Genomic DNA, 7,500 nt, shown 5'->3' with positions numbered 1-7,500 from the left:
ACATTTTTATATTAGAAGAAGAAAATATCTTCCCTTGAAGTATACCTAATAGAGTGAAGGCAGATTGGTATTAATTAGGTCTTCATAATTTCCTCTACCAGATAATAAAAGGTAAGCCCTTGTCCGGGCCTCTGGACCAGTTTTGCCAAATCGAGGTCAAACTCGTGCATTTCATGGCGTAACGTCTGTCTCCTCCAGGTTGGACTGTGTCGGGGTTTTCCCGCATCGAACAATTGTTGCTAAAGGGGTTGTCTTTAAAGCTTTGTTTGTTTGTTTGTTTGCTTAACGCCCAGCCGACCACGAAGAGCCATATCAGGGCGGTGCTGCTTTGACATATAACGTGCGCCACACACAAGACAGAAGTCGCAGCACAGGCTTCATGTCTCACCCAGTCACACTATTCTGACACCGGACCAACCAGACCTAGCACTAACCCCATAATGCCAGACGCCAGACGGAGTAGCCACTAGATTGCCAATTTTAAAGTCAGTCTTAGGTATGACCCGGCCGGGGTTTGAACCCACGACCTCCCGATCACGGGGCGGATGCCTTACCACTAGGCCAACCGTGCCGGTGTCTTTAAAGCTGGAAGCATTCCTACGTCAGTCATAGATACAATGTTTTATCTATTTTGTTCCAGCGTGAGAGCAGAGAGAGAAAGAGAGAGACGGAGAGAGAGACGTGTGTGTGTGTGTGTGTTTGTGTGTGCTTGTAGAAAGGAGCATTCACTGCAGGTTTATTGCCCGCGGCTGGTCAGAAAAGCAAGACAGACCTCTTTAGTGGCGCTATCGGCGTCGCCAAATTAACTAGGGGTCCCTAACGTCCTCACTGGAAATGTTCCTTTTAGGGACATGAGTTGATGATACGATAAAAGGCTAGTAAAAGTGAGGACGAGGGGAGGATGACGGGGTGGGTAAGAGTGATGATGATACAAGTTTGTTAAAAAGTGTCAGTTCTTTTACTACGCAATATAATTTTAGTTGGTTTGGGTTAGGACCCAGTTTCTCGATCCAAAAGCGTTGGGTGTATGGGATTTTAAAAGAAAACGTTTATTTTCGAAAAACATTCTTTATAAAAAGAGATACAATTTTGGAACCACTTTTTAAAACCAAAGGTTAAACAAGTCGCGTAAGGCGAAATAACAACATTTAGTCAAGCTGTCGAACTCACAGAATGAAACTGAACACACTGCTTTTTTTGCCAAGACCACATACTCGTCGTTTTGTCAGTCCACCGCTCGTGGCAAAGGCAGTGAAATCGACAAGCCATGCAGAATAGTGCGGTAGTGGTCGCGCTGAGCAGGATAACACGCTTTTCTGTATGTCTATTCTTTTTAGCTTACTGAGTTTGTTTTTAATCCAAACATATCATGTCTATATGTTTTTTGGAATCAGGGACCGACAAGTAATAAGATGAAATTGTTTTTAAATCGATTTCGGAAAATTAATTTTAATAATAATTTTCATATTTTTAATTTTTAGAGCTTGTTTGTAATCCAAATATAACATATGTATATGTTTTTGGAATCAAAAAATGACGAAGAATAAGATAAAATTATGTTTGGATTGTGTCATGAAGTGGATTGTAGTGTGAATAAGGATACTATTTTCTGTATACGTGTTCTGCCCTATCTTATTACCCTGACTCTTCAATCTTCACACTAAAACACTTCAAACACAGAATTTTGGGAGGATGCAGACTTATTATTTCCTCACACAAAATATAACACAATTCTTCACTTAAAACAAGACAACATCAATACCAATCAACTTCTCGTCCACACCGTTCATACAACCTCCTTACAATCACTCCACACACGTGATTAATGATATAAAGAAATTAATTCAATAATTAATTACCGCACAAGGTAAAGTGTGACAGACACTCACGAATTCGTAACACGGCTCACTATATGTCGTCATTTACACCTCCTTGTGCCGCTGAAACCACATAGACGATGAATTCCCAGAAACTCCTTTTAGATGCCAACATGCACCCTTCACATTTGTCCCCGAGAAACACTCCCACCTTTCACGTTTCTCCCCGAGAAACACTTTCGCCATTAACGAAAAGAACCGTCGTCTCTACGACCGGTGATGATGGAGACTCCTTCGTCCAGCCATCTACGCCGATGTGGTCCCTCTCTCCACCATCGTCACGCCTCTTCCGTGTGAGGACCGTCCCTCGTTCCCGCATCATGAGCCCTCGTCATGGAAACTCCTAAAGAATTAACCCAAGTCTTAATACACATCTCTTAAACTATCTCCTCTTCATAAACTAAAGTCATGTAACATCTCTCTCGTTCATTCTACATTCACATTCCGTCCACAGTCAATATCCAAACTATACTTCATCCATGAATCAATTAATCCACCACTGACACTACCATACATATTATCACTGTCTTGAACATAACATAAATGTGTAACAGCAATTATGTTCAAGAAATTACCAACAAAAACCATAACACAATCACAACAAGAATTCTCTCAAAACTTCACACTAGAATTTAGTGCACGTTGTATAATAATAATAATAATAATAACGATTACTTATATAGCGCGTAAACCTCGTGGTGACAAGCCCAGAGCGCTTTACACTTACATAACCATAATACAAACAAGGAAAGAGAACTAAATCCGAATAAATTCAAACATGGTCACACACACCCACACACGCACGCACACACACACGCACACACACACACACACGCGCGCGCACACACACACACACAATCTTTCTTTCGTCATATTGTCAATGTTCAGGTAACCCGCAATGTCATTCCATGTACGCATACGTTATACTAGTACAACACACACAGGCACATACACATCTTCACGAACGCCACACTTTAGTAGATAATACACGTGGCAGAGCCAATGACTCACCGATCATGGGATCTCCTTCAGAGGTCTAACTTAAACATGTGTGTTTTGAGGGCTGTTCTAAAGGCAGATGGTGACTGGGAATCCCTAATGCTCCGGGGGATTTTCTCCCAGACAAGAGGTCCCTGGTACTTGAAGGATCTCTCAAATTCATAGTTAGTTGATTTTCTGTTTCTTTTTGGTTTACTAAGTACATTGGTATCTGTTGCAGAGCGAAGAGAGGAGAGGTTTGAATATTTTGATAACATCTCAGAGAGATAAGCAGGTCCTGTACCATGAAAGAAAGAGAAACAAATGCATGCAATTTTGTATTGAATATGACTTCTTACAGGCAGCCAGTGAAGAGATCTCAAAACAGGTGTGATGTGGTGTCTTTTAGGGGTCTTTGTGATTAATCTGGCGGAGTTTTTCTGTACTTTCTGCAGTTTTTCAATGAGATAGTCAAAAGAACCAGAAAGAAGGGCATTTCCGTAATCTAGTCTTGAAAGAACGAGAGAGCAAATGAGGGTTTTTGTAGCATCGGAAGAAAGGCAGTGGCGGATGGAGCTAATTTTTCTCAGTTCATAGTAGGCATTTCTACAGACAGTGGAGACTTGTTGTTTGAAGCAGAGAGTTTCGTCGAAGATGACACCGAGGTTTCGTACTTGAGAAGCCAACTGAATATCAGTTCCAGCTATAGAGATTTGGGCAGGAAGGGATGGTTCTTTTTTAAGAGAAGGGGGTACAACTAGCATGATCTCGGTCTTGTCGTCATTAAGTTTCAATTTATTTTCGGTCATCCACAATTTCAAGTCAGAGATGCAGTTCTTAGTTGTCTCGATTGTGTTGGGGAGGTCAGTAATAGGGCCAGATTTTTGTAACTGAGTGTCATCAGCAAAGCTTTCATAGGAAACAGAGTGGCGAGAGATGACATTAGATATTGGTTTCGTGTACATGATGAATAGCACCGGGCCAAGTACAGATCCTTGGGGGACACCGAAAGTCAATGGGGATGGAGCAGATTGGAAGCCGTCGATGGAGACTATCTGAGAGCGGTCTGTGAGGTAGGACTTAAACCAAGCTAAGGCAGTGTGGCAAATACCAAAAGAATTGTGAAGTCTTGTTAGGAGAACGGAGTGGTCAATAGTGTCAAATGCTGCCGAGAGATCTAATAGAGAAAGGACAGACACTTACATTACATTCCAGCTATGTAATCAAGCTTCTATATATATATATATATATATATATATATATATATATATATATACGACTAGTGTCTGTCTGTCTGTCTGTCTGTCTGTCTGTTCGCGATGCACGGCCAAAGTTCTCGGGGGATCTTTTTCAAATTTGGACACCGTATTCAGCTACACCCCGGACACAACCTCATCGATGAGATATTTCAACACGTGCGTGCTCTCAGTGCGCAGCGCTGTGCGCGCTGAACCGAATTTTTTTTTGGTTGTTGTTGTTGTCGGGATCCACTACCAGTAACTCTTCCTTATCTTCTCCAGTGTTTTCAGCCGCGATTATCTCCCTTCCTCCGTGTGGCGTCAATCCATATTCCCGTTACTACGTTACTATTTTTTAGAAGGTCACTGCACGTTACTATTTTTAGAAGGTCTCCAGTGTTTTACGCGTTTATCTCCTTTCCTTCGTGCGCCGGCGAAGCCGGCGTCACCCGGCAAAGCCGGGTCCCAGGCGCAGCCTGGTATTCGGCTCTACTTCTTCCCGCCGAAGCCGGTACCCGGCGAAGCGGGTAATCATCTAGTCAATAATATACAACATAGTAAATCATTTACCTTAAGAGACCCGTCTCTTGAAAGAGTGTTTGTCCCCGACAAACCTGACAACCGCTATACACACCTTGCTCGGTCGAGCATATACAACGTTGTGACGATATTAAACCCAGACCAGCTACATTTCTCATAAACACAACTCATGTCAAACTATGGTTTTCTCGTGCAACACACGAAACCCGTGATATCGCTTCAAACGTGTCCTAGAATATCCCAATTCAATGTTTAGGGAGGTTAAAATCACGACGTGCTTCACATCGCAACTATCCTACTCACATCTTTGTGACAGATTGTTTAATAAAAAAAACAATTTTAATTACAAGTTTCCGATTTTTAATGACCAAACTTATTCATTAGTTTTTACGCCACCAAGCTGAAATGCAATACCAAAGTCCGGCCTTTGTCCAAGATTGCTTTGCCAAAATTTCAATCAATTTGATTGAAAAATGAGGGTGTGACAGTGCCGCCTCAACTTTTACAAAAAGCCGGATATGACGTCATTAAAGGTATTTATCAAAAAAAGAAAAAAACGTCCGGGGATATCATTCCCAGGAACTCGCATGTCAAATTTCACAAAGATCGGTCCAGGAGTTTAGTCTGAATCGCTCTACACACACACACGCACAGACACACACACACACACACACACACACACATACACACACACACACACACACACACACACACACACACACACACACACATACACCACGACCCTCGACTCGATTCCCCCTCGATGTTAAAACATTTAGTCAAAACTTGACTAAATGTAAAAACCCAAAACAACTCGTGTAAATCTGGTACGACACAGCAAGCCATGTAGTATATCTCTCTCTCTCTCTTTCTCTTTCTCTTTCTCTCTCTCTCTCTCGGTGCACCCTCTCTCTCTCTCTCTCTCTCTCTCTCTCTCTCTCTCTCTCTCTCTCTCTCTCTCTCTCTTTCTCTCTCTCTCTCTCGCTCGCTTCAGCAGATTTGTGTTCTTCGTGTTCCAGAAGAGACGAACCCTTATTAATCAGGTTCAGTGACATGTCATCAGGATTTTAATGTATTTGTTGAATTATTGTTTGCGTTACTATAATTTATAACAGATTTGTTCTTGTTCTTTTTCTTGTTCTGTCTCTCTCTCTCACGCTATGATCTCTCTTGCTTGTTTTGTCTTTAGTGTTTCACTTGTTAATAATTTTCTGTCTTGATAACCAAGGTCATCATGAACTTTTCATAATTTTGCCGGGTTGGCGCAAGTGTGTCTTCACTGTAACTAGCTACCTCCCATCCCTCCCCTCTCACCCCCCCACACCCACACGCACACACCCTCCTTGACTAAAAATGTGAAGGGGAGAGGTGAAGGAGGTTGAATAGGAGTTTCGGTGTGCTGTAACTGGTAGTCTTTTCTTCAGCCGAGTTATCTATCTTCCTTGAACAGTTTATGATTTACCCCGTCGAACAGATTGTTTGATCAACTGACCAAGCAAAGTAATTACCAGAGCCATGCTAGCTGCTACAGTGGAACCCCCATTTTAAGACCTCCAAACATCTGAGAAAACAAGGTCTTAAAAAGGAGGGAGTCTTAAAATGGGGGTAATTTTACAGAGGTTATGAACAGAAAGTCTGAGAAAACAAGGTCTTAAAAAGGAGGGAGTCTTAAATTGGGGGGTCTTAAAAGGGGGGTTCCACTGTACCTTGGTTAAATTAACGTAACTCGAGAACGGCAGTGAAGTACTTGCGGTCTTATTTTCATTTCCCAGGAAGCAGTGCGAACGAGTGCACTTCACACGTTCGAGTTGTGCTTGGTTTGACCATAAACATTATCTTCTCAAGGACGTCGTAAAATGCCCCTCGGTGAAAACAGCTGGTATTTTGTGCAAGTCGGTTTAGTTCAATGATAATTTAGCAAACAGACACTGATGAAGATATAATGCACGTTTGCTCAAGGGGACTTCCGAAGGATTTTAATAGATATGCGCGCATTAAAAACATTTGACTTTGGAGATGACAAGAACATATCCGGCGCATTTTCGTGATTTGTAAATCGCGGGGCGATTGTTTTACATTTAGAAACAGGTCGCGTAAGGCGAAAAAACAACATTTAGTCAAGCTGTCGAACTCACAGAATGAAACTGAACGCAATGCAATTTTTCAGCAAGACCGTAAGTCCACCGCTCGTGGCAAAGGCAGTGAAATTGACAAGAAGAGCGGGGTAGTAGTTGCGCTGAGAAGGATAGCACGCTTTTCTGTACCTCTCTTCGTTTTAACTTTCTGAGCGTGTTTTTAATCCAAACATATCATATCTATATGTTTTTGGAATCAGGAACCGACAAGGCATAATTTTGATCATAATTTCTATATTGTTAATTTTCAGAGCTTGTTTTTAATCCAAATATAACATATTTATATGTTTTTGGAATCAGAGAATGATGAAGAATAAGATGAACGTACATTTGGATCGTTTTATAAAATAAATATATTTGTTTACAATTTTCAGATTTTTAATGACCAAAGTCATTAATTAATTTTTTAAGTCTCCAAGCTGAAATGCAATACCGAAGTCCGGCCTTTGTCGAAGATTGCTTGGCCAAAATTTCAATCAATTTGATTGAAAAATGAGGGTGTGACAGTGCCGCCTCAACTTTTACAAAAAGCCGGATATGACGTCATCAAAGGTATTTATCGAAAAAAAAGAAAACAAAAGTCCAGGGATATCATTCTCAGAAACTCGCATGTCAAATTTCATAAAGATCGGTCCAGTAGTTTGGTCTGAATCGCTCTACACACACACACGCACAGACACACAGACAGACACACACACACACACACACACACTCACACACACACACACATAC

Source organism: Littorina saxatilis, linkage group LG9 (assembly GCF_037325665.1).
Source record: "Littorina saxatilis isolate snail1 linkage group LG9, US_GU_Lsax_2.0, whole genome shotgun sequence".
Classification (NCBI taxonomy): domain Eukaryota; kingdom Metazoa; phylum Mollusca; class Gastropoda; order Littorinimorpha; family Littorinidae; genus Littorina; species Littorina saxatilis.
This window is presented reverse-complemented; position numbering follows the sequence as displayed.